This window comes from Sturnus vulgaris, chromosome 20 (genome assembly GCF_052056855.1).
Source record: "Sturnus vulgaris isolate bStuVul1 chromosome 20, bStuVul1.hap1, whole genome shotgun sequence".
In the NCBI taxonomy this organism is placed as follows: Eukaryota; Metazoa; Chordata; class Aves; order Passeriformes; family Sturnidae; genus Sturnus; species Sturnus vulgaris.
In genome coordinates this window covers 9,612,186-9,625,930 of record NC_142262.1, presented here as the reverse complement: position 1 = coordinate 9,625,930, position 13,745 = coordinate 9,612,186, and positions in this window count along the sequence as shown.

Here is a 13,745-nt window from a genome sequence, read left to right as displayed (position 1 = left end):
TTCTTGTCAGTGCCCAGGTGGGGGCAAGTGAGCCTGGAGCAAGTGGTGAGCCTGGAGAACACAGCTACCATCACCCTGAAGCAAAGAGATTGTGCCCATTAGGACATCACAATGACACTCACATTGGAGTTTCCTTTCTCTGAATAGGTGTTTAGAGGCAACCGGCACAGCAAGCAGCAGTGCAGCTTAACATACCATTCACTAGACCCTGGCACATCAGGTAGCTGCCGAGGGAAGATTCTACAAGCAGATGTGGGGAATGGTAAATGAGACTTGGCTTTCACTACAGGGTCACTTACAGATCCCTCAGGGTTCTTGGCTATCTCTACACCTCTACGTTTACAAGGAGTACTTCAAAGAGCTGTGAAAGAGCTGGGGAAGGGAGCTGCAGATACTGCACAGCCCTTTGCACTGACCACAGCTGTCAGTGTATTTGCAGCAACAGTGTTCAGGACTGGGAGGTCCTTCTCCCAAATACACTGAGGTTTACACCCATAGAATTCTTCCATGTTACAACTAAATATGGAAGTAGTTCTCTAGTAGCTAAATATATTTAATGAAAAGATGACACCCTGTATTGACTTTTGTGTCACTGTAAGTGATGCTCTTCAGAGACATCATCTCTATGTGTGAAGCTGTGAAAACTTCATCAGTGCCAGTGATATCTGGGCAACAAGGAAAAGAAACCTTGGGTATCTTTTTAAACCTGCTGACAGACTAGAAAATGCCACAGCAACTTTGAGGACCATATTTCAATGTCAAAACTCCCTGCTCCCTTTGCACAGTATTACAATCACCCTCCAAAATAAACAAGCTGCCCTGTCTGTGGAAGAATCAGGATGCACTTGAAGCACCTGAAACTGTTGGGGCTTCTCTCTCACCTGTAAGAAATAATGGCCTGAGGATTTCTTACTAAATGCTCAACTGATGAAAGGTAACATTGCAGGCTCCTTAAGAGACAACACCTTGGGCCAGAATTCCAACTGCACAGGTGGGAGAGGGAGAGAAATCACACACACTGCACTGTGCTGTCCTGGCCTTGCCACTGGCCATCCTGGAAAGCATGGCTGGAGACTTTTTGGAATCAGAGTGGAATATCAAAGGGATGAGTAAGGAAAACCGATTTCTCCTCACTTTTGATTTGCTGCTTTGGCTGGAGGACAGGAGTCTTTTGCATCAATGCACTATTTCTGGTGTCAGGCTGCTTGTGATGTGAAATGTGCTGATGCACAGGTAACTGATCTTGGGAAGAACATGGGCCCATAAGTGGCCTAAAGGAACATCTCAAAGAGAAGGTTTAAAATAGATGCAGCTGATGAGCTCCACTAGAGCTGCTGCCCCATGTGGACTGTGGAGTTCTCTGACCTTCAAGAGCTCGGGCATGGATGACTGAGTCTCCTGGGCACAAAAGCATCAGCACTTTAAGAGGCACTAAGACATGAACAAAGTATTTCTGACCTGAAGACACAGGTTCCCCACAGAGGTTTCTTGCCAACAATTCAGCTTTCCAGTTCTCCAAGTACTCATTGCCTATGCCCTCAGCCCACAGTAACATTGCCTTGACCAGAAAGGGCTTTCTTCCCCAACAGCAGAAAATCAGGGGGCCAGGAGGTGAAGGGCAGAAAGGAAGAGAGAAGCGTAGGAGGGAGAGGTGGATGGAGCAGGAGAAGGAGAGGAGAGGGAGACCAGAGAACAAGTGGGTTGGGTAGATATTGTGAGAAAGAAATGGAGGAAGAGAGTGAAACACGGAAAATGACGGAGAAAAGAGAGGAATGGAGGAAGATACTGAGAAAGGTGTGAAAGAAAGGAAGTTTGAAAAATAAAATATTGAGATGGGGAGCAAGAAAATTCATGAAGAGGAGGGGAGAAAGAGACAGAAAGTAGAGGTGGGAGGAAGGAAGAAAAAGAGAAAGGAAGAGAGCAAATAATTGAGCATCATTTGGGTGTTGGTACCTGACAACCTGACACTGGACTTAACTCTGCTGCTTTTGATCACTGCTCTTGTGAACCCCCTGCCCACTGACCCATATCACACCCAATACCCTACAATGGGTGCCTTGTTAAGAAGAGTAAGAGTGTCTTGAGAAACAAATGTGTTCTCTGAATCTCTGCTCTCCTGGCACTGCAGGAGGGGCAGGCAGGTTGCGTCTGGTGCCTCCTCACATCCAAAGACCTCGGGAGCAGTGATGTTAAAAAAAGGCTGAAAACACTCAAGTGGGGCAGCGTGGGAAAACAGAAATGCTTGTGGGGACTGGGAAGGATGAGGAGAATGTGGGACACTCATTGGAGAGAGGAGAGAATGAGTTCACACTGCAGGCTTTGCACGACATCTGACTACTTTGCATGCTGCTAATGCTTCTAGACACAGTCTCAATGTGATGGCAGACACACAAGTGAATGCACAGAGCATTAGAATTTAAGCTAGGCAGGAAGTTTTCCCATCCCTAAATGCTCTTGGGAATGTTCCTAATTTCCTCCTCATTTTGTATTCCAAAAGACGTTTTAATATATGTTCGATCCTGAAAGATACCTGCCTCGGTTAGCCAAAAATCTGGCCTTAATGAAGAATAGACTATGTCCATGCCTCCACATTGCAGTGCAGAACTATTGACATCAAACAAGGAGATGCTTAGAATTAACACAGAGAAAAATCAGTTTTTCCTGGTAGTGATTTGAGATTGTGAATGAGACCTTGCGGAAGTGAGGGGAAAACAGGAAACATGAAAAACATAACACAACAAAACCCACAGTAGTTCTATGTGTAACTGCCTGAACCTTACTGTCTTGCAGGAGGTGTTAAAACTGATTTTTAGGTCATAAGTGACTATATGTGACAATTCTTAAGAAGAATACAGCTACATCTCAGACGAGGATAATATGCATGTTTCTTCAAATTATGGAATTCAAATGCAAGGTTATCAAAACCAGATACTTTTGTGGCACCTGTTATCTGTCAGTGATTTCAACTGCTCAACAAGTTCTCCAATGTTTTCTGGGAGGAGCAGTCACTTTTTCAAAATTGCACTATTTTAGTAACCCTGATTTCCTTTTGATCCAGATCCTTCTCCACCTTCAACTTCTTTTACCACCTGTTGCCTTTCTTCTAGACTGTTCCACCCAGACACCACCCAGCCTGCTCACCCCACACACCTGTTCTGTAACAGGAGCTCCTCAGCTGCTTTGGTGAGTGATGGAAAGGGCATCCTGAAGGTCATGTCCTCACCCAGGATCTCTCCAGATCTCTTCCATGGATGCTTCCTGGGAAGACAGGAGGAGCCTAAGTAACTGTGTAACTTTGATACTCACTCAGCACCTGCCCAGGTGTTATATTTTTACCTTCTTCTCCACTTCAGAGTTAAGTGATGCTGCGATGTCTTTGGAGTTGCAGTTTCTCTCTTCCATCTCTCTCTTCTGAAATACAGAAGTGTGGAACATTGTACATGCTTGTGTGGCATATTATGCTATACCATTAAGCTATACCATAAATGCATTGAAAAAATTAACCTGGAATCAGTCTCAAGAGAGTACAATTAGGAGACAGAAGGATCTTCAAAGTCCTTCCCTGCTTTGGTGCATGGGACAAGGCAGTCTTCTCAAGTAAGTTATAGCCCCAAAAATACTAGATTACCTTTGCCATGGCTAAAATTTCCCTGTACCTATTCTGTATCTTTTCCCTTGAATATTTTTAAGATTCTGGGGTTCTGTTCATCAACCTGTTTTACTGAAAAATCAACTAACCCTTCCAGTCTTACCTCATATGGAATTCTTGAGCTACATAGCACTGCAACACCACTTTGGACTAGACACTTCCTGCAGGGAAGCATGCATTTCACCAAATCCATGCACTTACAGGAGGAAGGGAAGTTAGGTTAAGGAAAGTGTGTCCTACCATCTCCAGAGTCCAGTGCCCAGCTGCATCTTAATACTGGGAAGTGTTGGGATGAGAAGCCTTGCTCTGAATGATCAGTGTTTGAGCAATTCTGTTTCTTTGGCGCTAACATTCCTGGCAGCTCTCGTTTTTCACAGAGGGCAGCAGAAATGCTGCTGCAGCAGGAGCTGAGCATTCTCTGTCATAGGGCTCATCAGGGGTCCACAGAGCACACTGATGCCTCCAGCATGCCCTGTCATACTGAGAGTATGGCTGACAACAGCACAGGCAAGCTGAAAATCCTATGGGGAATGTTTTTCAAATAGTGTTGCACTGAATAATCCACAGATTTATAAGATCTGTCCACTTTTTTTTTTTTTTTTTTTAATTCTGTTTCTGTAGATCTTGATGGTTTTCATTATTTGTGAATTGTAGTTTAGTTTTTTTTCTGATAAGATTCACATCTGGCACAGCTGAGTATAAAGAAGAAAAAATACTGTTCATAGCAGGGGAATAAAATTGCTTCCATGATAAGATTAGCAGTGGCAGTCTGAAGGCATAATTGTTCTACTATTGACCATTCAGAGACATGCTGTAATAGCAACAGTGCTGCACCAAGATTAATTTTTATCAATGTGATAAAGAGAAAAATGATTTTTAAATGAAAGCTGTTTGTGGAGCTAGCTCTAGATTACCAAAAATCCCATGGGAGTTACTTGTGAGTTTTTTTATTGCAACTAAGATTTCAAGAGCATCTAAAAAGCCAACAGATAATCAGGATATAAAAAGAGCACAGACTTGTTCAGAAAAGCTGATTTTTCACTAGAGAGCAATTAAGAGTGTTCCTGCATTTTTTTTATACAATAGGTTTTGGAATACATAGAAGAGTAGCAGTGCACCAAGAATAGAGGGTTCTCATCTAATATTGCTAAATGAATTAAAATCTGAAGAAACTGAATTACTGTCTAGTGCATATAAACAGTGCTCAAATCAATGCCAGGGAAATGAGAATTGCAAAAAAAAATATCAGGCTTTAAGAGGGACTCAGGAGTGCATCTGAGAACATATCCCAGCACTTGTAATTTATGTATCAATAAACACTGCTAAATAAGGAAGAAAACATGCTGCAAGTACCAGCACAGCTTTTGTAGAGTAAAACCAAAGTGTGTGCAAAAAGGTGTCATCATCAATGCTGGGTACTCCATTGCTCAGGCTGGAGCAGAGAAATTCAGTGGCAGCAGCAGAAGCTTCCTGCCAGCTCCTGACTGAGGCCAGAACTACTCCAGTGCAGAACTGTGCTCAATTACACATAAAAATATATCTAAAAGTTTATCAAGGAAAACAGAATTTCCATTGATGGTCGTTCATTTCTCTATTTAGATGACAAAGGTTTGTCCACACTGTTACTTTCATCCCAGGCCTAAGATCTTTCCTAGGACAATAGGATTCAATGTAGGCAGTTCATTTGTGAAGGAAGTTTGAAGTGGAAGAGACATGAGAGACAATGAGACACCCTCTTTTTGGCATAATTACTTTTAACTTTGTCTGTTCCTTTATTCAGTTCAGGAGCAGTATAAGAAATATCTGTCTTTCTCTACACAGGAGAGAAGAAGTTTGAGATAAGAATTTGTTTAACCAATATTACCAAACCTCCTGGCAGACATTCTCAGAAATAATCAAAATGTTGGGGTGTGGACCAGCTTCAAATATCTTCAAATCAATGTTACAAACATTATCAGGTATTCTATCCTGATTAGCCCATGAGAATGATTGGCAGGAATGGGTTCCCAGCAGAACAACCTCAGAAATGATGTAGGTATAAGTAGGCCAGAGAGAAAGAAATTTAAAAAAATAAAAAGAAGACAGAGTCCCAAATTGTGGAGTAAAGTAAAAAAATTAATGTCACCTTAAGAAATAATTTCAAAAAGAAAACATATAAATAAATCAAGAATAGTGAATAAGACTCTATGAAATTAAATGTAATAGAAATTAAGGGGAGTAGTACAATCTCTGGGCTGAATAGTAGCATAGGCACGCAGTGCCTTTCTGACACTGAGACTGGGCACAGTGCAGCCACAGCACAAATATGTTATGCAATTTCTACAACTAGACAACACTATCTCAAAAAATTTGGGTAAGAAAATCTATTGGGATACCCATATAGGCATGGCTCTGATTTCTGACTCACAGATGTGGGAATGGAGCAGGGTCAAAGTGGACCAATTACTTTTCTCAGTTGAGGAAATGTGCAATGCCATAGTATTTTTGGGATCAGGCACAAGTCAGATGTCAATACACATCAAGAACAAACCCCATCTCCAAATGGCAGGAAGGGGCTCCCCATCAGGATTCTATACACTAAAGTCAAGTCCAACACAAGGGAGGGAATATGTGACTCCAGTTCATTTCCTCCTTTTCATTATCCACCCATTTAGCCCTTGCTGAACAATGTGGAAGAGTTTTATCCATATGAGTGACAGCAGCTGATCCATCATGCAGTGCAGTTAAGCAGCAGCACACTTGTCTTCTGTTCTAGAAAGGCAAGCCCAGAACAATGGCAAATCTGGTGACAGCTGCAAAAGAATTACTGTCATCAGAGAATTGGAGCTGCTGGAGCCCAGACATACAAACACTTCCGGAAAAAAAATCACAGGCTGCAGGTTTCTGCAAGTTTCAACAAGACGTAACTCAGGAGCTTGAGAAGACAGTATTTTGCACCAAAAAACCCACAACAAACAAATGAACAAACAAACAAACAATAGTTGTTAATGGACCAGTAAAAGAAAACATTGAAGCACACCCTAAAATTTTATAAATTATATTCATAAACCTTGCTTTGTACAATGGCAGTAGGTAATCAAACACGGCTAACCTGAAGAAGTGGGAAAGTCCTCTGATTCCTTCAGATATCCAACACCTCTCAGAGCTGCCTTTGTACAAGTCATGAGGAACACCCCATGTGGCCTGAGGAAACTGGGATCCAAGGACAGGTCATGGGCACATGGAGTGTCTGTGCCCAGGTACCAGCAGGTTCTCCGTGTACTTATGAGCATCTTCACAGACTCTACTGGGACCTCATCCTGAGCTGCCCGAGGGGAATGGGGTGAGGTCGCTTATGCCCTCGGTATTTGTGTGAGTGCTGTGTGTTCGCCTGGTCTGACATGTGGCCAGCTGTGTATTTCTGTGCATATGTGTTGCATATGTGTTCTCCATGTGCCTGTGCCTTCTGGGAATTCTTGCTCAGGCTTACTGCTTGGTTGGACCTGGGCTTGGATCTCTGTCACAGTGCCAGACTCAGCCTTGTTATCTGACAAGAAAATCTCGGGAACAAATCCTGTGGGAAAACTGCTGTTAATGTGGAAAACAGGCAGGCACTGAGCACTGGGAGATAGGGAAAGGAGTGCTTCCCACCAGACAGCCAATCTGCCAGCTGATGTCCTTCAGCTAGCAGGGCTGCAGGGGCCTTTGCTGCTCAGAATATTCTGGCAGTGTCTGAGACAACAAGGGAATGACAAACATATTTAGCAAGTTCCTCTGGCTGACCTGGCTAGGAAGGCACCGACCTCCCTGTTTCTTTTCTGTATTAGCCACACGTGTTACTTGCTCAGTGCTGACAGGGAGGAAGCTTGATGGGAAGCAAATAGATCCAAATAAAAGGGAGAGAAACCAACTAGAATGGTGGGGTTGTGATGAAAGTGTCCAGCCCAATATGCCCTCAGAGAACTAGCAGTAAAACCCTTTTGCTACTGGCAAACCAGGCTTATTTATTTGGGACATTTCGCAGCAGAAGAGATGGCAGAGCATTTGGTTCAAGGCAATAGAAAATGCAGGTGTGTGTGAGAACCCTGTTCATTTCCACAGAGACACAAACTCACCCATACACATGCTCTCCTGCACATTTATATAGCTTAAAAATGGTTCCCTCATCATCTGCAATTTGACCATTGCACATTTCCAGCGTTTTCTCCTCTGAGCAAAACCATTAATTTCCTTTTTCCTTTCTGAGAGACAAAGCTGAGCTTGTGTCAGCACCCAGCCTGTGCCGTGTCCTTGCTCTGAACTCCTTGCTCTGTTCATACCTCTCTGCTAACATACTGCCTGTGCTGGAAGCACCCTGAATGCTTTGCATAATGTGGAAGCCAATCTTCCTTGTTATGCAGATTAATGGATGCCATGCCACAACCTGTTCCCAAACAACCCAAGTGGATTTTTTTCCTGGGCATGTTAACTTTTCTTTGCCACTGGCAGGATTGCTGCACGGAAGTCTCAGGTGAGGACTTGAGGCAACTGCTGCTTTGGCAAGAGCAAACTGCATGAAGCCCAGCACTTTCTCTGTAGCTAAATTCAAGTCACTGACAGCAACAGCCCAATATTCTTCAGTCTCTGTGGTATACTGTTGAGTTCCCAATAACTCAACTCCTTTTTCTGCAATACTTCTGTGACCAGGGAGCACATACTGTTTTCTCTGGCACTGATGTAGCATTCCTGGCTGAACAGAAGGAGGATAGAACTCATTTGAGCATGAAATAGATTACTAAGTGAAATCTTCCATGACATTTAGATATGCAGTCTACAACTTTCCTCTGGTTTTTTTTCTAAGTTAGTGCCTCTGGAGACTCCTGATACTGAAGACTCAGAGAGCAGAGATGATGCTGCCAATGCTTCTCATGAGCCAAACACATGATGATCCTGGTTCCCTATGGAAATCTGATGCCACACAGGATACATCCCTCCTGTTGTATTACACAGGTAGGAGTTAATTCACCAGGATACAAGGACCCTTTTTCTGAAGTTCCACAGCCATGCTTCTACTGCCAAAGGAGGAAATAATTTCAACTCCCAATGCAAAAGTAGAAGTGGAGAAATCGCTCTCTCTGGAGCAATTTTATCACCTAATAAGAGGAAAAAAATTACACTGTGACACACAGGAATCTCTTATCAGAGAGAGCTATGAATGCTGTTTCAAGTACTTAGGTGAGAATTGGGATGATGAAACAGAAAAAAAGGGAGTGAATATGGCCACAGTCAACAGTGTCCATAGTTCTCTGAGGAAAAACTAATCCACCTACACAGTCACACCAAGACTCACTCCCTGGAGGGCTTCAGACTCTGCACAGCAACTGCAAGGCAAATACAGATCAGAAACATTAGAATACCATAAATGGTGTGGGACAGGCATATGCGGGTGTGGTTGTGAGGAGAACTATCACTTTAAATAAAATTCTAACGTCTAAAACAAATGTATAAATCCCTGAGTTCTTATATTTGGCCCAGATCATATTCCCTTTGCAGCTGGTGGAGTCAAGTGCTTCAGAGACCTCTAACCTCCCCCTCAAATTTTACAATGTCAGCGAAAAATTAGATTCTTTCTTCTGAAACCTGACTCCTGAGTGCACTGATATCAATAGTCTTAAAAATAGGCCCATCAGCTGGGGTCATCAGAGATGTGTTTGTATTGGAATTGCTAAGCCAAGAGATTTTCATACCAAATCAAGCTCCAATGGATTTCCCCAGCATAGACAAGTTCATTTTGAGAACCTCATAGGATTTAGGTACACTGCAGATAGACAACTTTTTCAACTCTTCAACACTAACATGAATCAGAATAGGGGATATTTTCAAGCACCCTGCACCATCCCTCCCACTGAAAACAGCATTCAGTGTCATCTGACACAGGCATCTGAAATGTCAGCTCTTGAAAATGCTCTGTCAGCCTTGGGCCCTCCAAGCTGAAGAGGAGGCAATCAGCAGAAGTAAGATAAGGTCTGTCAAACCTAGACAGGACAATGAAAGGGAGCGGATGGATTGCTGAACTTCCCTGTACCTGAAGTAGGAACACCAGGTGATGTCAGCTGGTGGCCAAGCACAGAGGGACAGGATACTTCAAACCAGCCATTGGTATCTACTCAGATGATCACCACCAGCCCTACTGAAGGTTTCCATTAATTCAAAGATCTGCCACACGAATGCATGGGAGCAGAACCAGCTGCAGACTCCTGATCCCATATATAACAAAGATATCAAGACATGAAGTCTGGCATATGCCTCAGCCAGGAGCACTTGAGGAATGGGGCAGTGTTTAGGGAAACCCTCAGCACATCTGCCTGTTCCATACTTCCCATACTGTCCAGTCTCAGCCACCATCGAGCCACTGCCAGGACAATGCTCTGGGCTGGCCTTTGTGTCCTGACATGTCTGTCACAAGAAGCCAAAGGGCACCATCAGGGCAGGGACATCTCCCTTGCCAAGAGGCCACGGAGAGCCCGGAGCCCAGGTGCTGCTGCTCTGCAGCCAGGACAGCTCTGTTTGCACAGGCAGTGCCAGGCACAGCCACTGCTTTTGGCCCTGGGCAGAGCTCCTTGCCTGGGAAAAGCTCCTTGCTTCCATTCCATGAGGCTTGAGCCACAGTCTTAGATGCCCACTGGGTTCAGGTGCCAATGTATGACCATAGCACAGCTGGGCCTGCTCATAGCTGAGCAAATGTCACTCGTGGGCTGCTATGGGCAGTGGGACACACCAGCAGGGCTTTCAGCAAAGCTCCTGAAGTTTGTCACACATCCTGGGTTTTTTCTTCAATGCCTGGCCCATACCCTCAGTGTTAAAGCTGTCTGACAAGATACAAACTAACACAGTGAGCCATGCTGTTATTGCACATTGTCTGTACCACAATCTGCAAAGTCAGGCAGCAATGCCTGAATGAGATGTGTGCTGCTTCTTCCCTAAACAGAAGAGCCTTGACTTGCTGCTTAACCTGCTCTCTAGCTAGGACCACGAAATTATTCAGAACAGCTGAGATTTCAAAGCTGTTCAATGGTCACCTAATCCAACACCCTACCCAAAGCAAGTCAAATTAATTCAGGTTGCTCAGGATTTGTCCAGCCACATCCTGAGCACCTCTAATCATGGAACCTCTCTGTACAACCTGTTCCTAACTTGGATCACTGCCATGGTAAAAACAATTTTCCTTATATCTAATTTGAATTTCTCACATTCCAGCTTATGTCCATTCTTTCTCACTGTATCAGATAGCTGCAGATAGTAAGATCTCCCTTTAGCCTCTTCTTCATCAGATTTAACAACTACAGTTCTTTTAGCTTCTCCTTACACATCATGCGCTCCAACCCCCTGACCTTCTTGGTGATGCAAAGACTACAAAACAGTATTCAGAAACCAAATTCTCACCAGACTTATTTGTGACCATGTTATGCTCTTGGCAGTTTTATGGTGGTTTTTTAAACAGCTCTTCAGACCAAACACTCTTTCCATCCACTGGAAAAGTGTTTTTTCTTGTATCTTTTTTCACTGACATGTTTGGTATTGACTACCCTTCACAGACAAACTGATTTTTGCTACTTCTTAGGTCAGTGGTTTTTAGATCACTTTTTTTCAGGCACCTAGACAGGCTTTTAACCCATTTGTGTCATGCCCTCACGGCCCTTATGGTGTGGGAAGACAACTCTGTGAGCAGCATGGGAAGGACACTCCTTCCCAGCACCTGAGGCCCCTCAGTGATGGTGAGTGTGTGGAGCTGGGTGGCAGGAATCACATGTGATTTGTGATCCCACTCGATATTGCAATAACTCTGTTGTGTTTGCATTGTGACTCCATCACACTGCTGTGTCATTGTGTTGAATCGAAATCACATGCAACGTCAAATATCTTGAAATAAATAAATTTGGTGTTAAACATTAAAACCCCTTCACATGTGCAATATCTAAAATGACCAAACCTGGTCCCTGTCATAATTTCCTAGGAGATGCTCACCTATGGATTTGTTGTGGGAAGCAGGTGAGAGTAGGCTGCTTCTCACAGCAGATAAAAAGGAATTAGGCTCTGGCTTGACTTTTACAGAAGAGCTAATGACATTGCTGAATCTGTATGGGAGGCAAATCCCTCTGGAAACTTATGTCAGCAGGGAAGAATGAGAAAGAACTAACAAGAACTCGATAAAAGCCAAGAATTCCAAAGCATTGTATTCCAAAGGATGCCATGACAAATGCTGATTACATTGTTTTATCTGAGTTTATCTTCAACAGATCATAAAGCAGCTGGGAAATGTCACAGCTTCTTTTTTAACTGCACTCAGATTAGCAAATCTAAATCATTTCATCCTGCTCCCACTTTCTAATATACTACCTTGCTTGGACAAGAAGTAGGGAAGGCAGTGTAGTAAATTGTCCAATTGTCCTAGCACACCTACTCAGATAGTTATTTTTGTCTTTGAGAAAGACATGCTCTTTCCAATTAGCCCGCAAAGAAGGATTTTCACAGTAACTCAAGATGAAATCATGGCTTGAAGTGAGAAGGTGTGAACAAGCTGCAGATTTGCAGGCAGATGGGAGAGGGCAGGAGGAGGAGATGGACAATGCAGGTTTTTTTGTGGATCTCAATAAGAAAAGTCCAATAAAATCCAGCTTAATAAAGCAGCCAGTTGAATAAGATAGTGTTGTGAATGGTATTATCCAGTTTAGTAGTCCCTCTAAAACCATGGGCCCGTCCCCCCTTCCCTCCCCTGCAGGCATAAAAGGCAAAGATCAGAGATTGAGATAAGGACAATTTACTGGAAATAGCAATGAGATAAGAAAACAACAGTAATAGCAAAGATACTAATGACAGAGTACAAGAAAAGAAAGGATTCACACAGGAAACAACCCCTGACAATACTGGACGGCTCCCTCAGCCACCTGTACTCTAATGGAAGGGACCCCTTCTCCTCAGGAGAGTCTCCTTTCCCCTTCCCCCAGGAATGATGTGAGGTGGTACAGAACAACCAGATTCTGAGTAAATATCTTCAGATGCTGGGAACCCCAGCTTCAGATGGGCCCAGGATGGGTTTTCTCATGGTGCACCACACACATCCAGTTTGTGGAGGTTTCTTCTTTTCAAGTAATTCATGTCACTACAATCATCTTTAAAAACACAATTCCATTCATAAAGGATGTCCACATCAGAGCTTCTTTTTGCACTTTTAGATAAAAGACTATACACATGATACAAAAACATTACAGAGAGGGAGATACCTGCAGGGATGATCTGGCTGAGTGTACCCTACAGCTAAGAGATTCGTGATGCACAGCACAGCTCTAGGGTGGTGCAGGATGGGCAGCACAGTTCATTGTGGGCCTGGGCACACTGGGGTTAGCTGTGATGCAGATCATTGACTTCTCCATCTACGGTGGTCTCCTGGTCAGGTTTGAGACATTGTAGCCCTTAATACAGACATGATTTACCTTTCTTGTAGACATTTTAAATTAAAGCTTACATTAATAACATATGGAATTCTAAAGTCCACAGTGCAATGACCAGCTGAGTAGGTATCACCAACTCCTTGAAAACATTTGTCTTACATAAGGCTTCAAAGACAAATAGTCTCTAAATAAGAGTTACTTTTCCACCCATGACCCCAAATCAAATCCCTGGCACAGATCTAAGATGCATTTTTCATTCAAAGTTAATTGTAATTGAGGACGATGAAAATCAGCAAATCCACACATCTTCGCAGCATAAATAATTTTTGTAATGTGATAAAATCAACACTATTACACCCCTGAGCCTAATAATAATGTGAAGGATAGTGTGTAAGAACACAAAAAATGCAGAAACAGCACATCCAGCTCTGGGAAGCAGCTAGTGAGCCAGAAGATTAAAAAAAAAAGACATGGGAAAGATATATCCCAAGTATCTCTAGCAAAATGCATCAGTACCTAGGATGGGTGGTCATATCTCCACAAGCTGCAGAAGGCCTAATCCTGGGACAATCCATTGGACAATCCAATGGAATTGGACAATCCAACCCCATCATCCCTAGATCTCTCAAGAAGTGTAAAATGTCCATCAACATTTCCCACCTTCTGCTGTACCCTCATTATATAGTTTT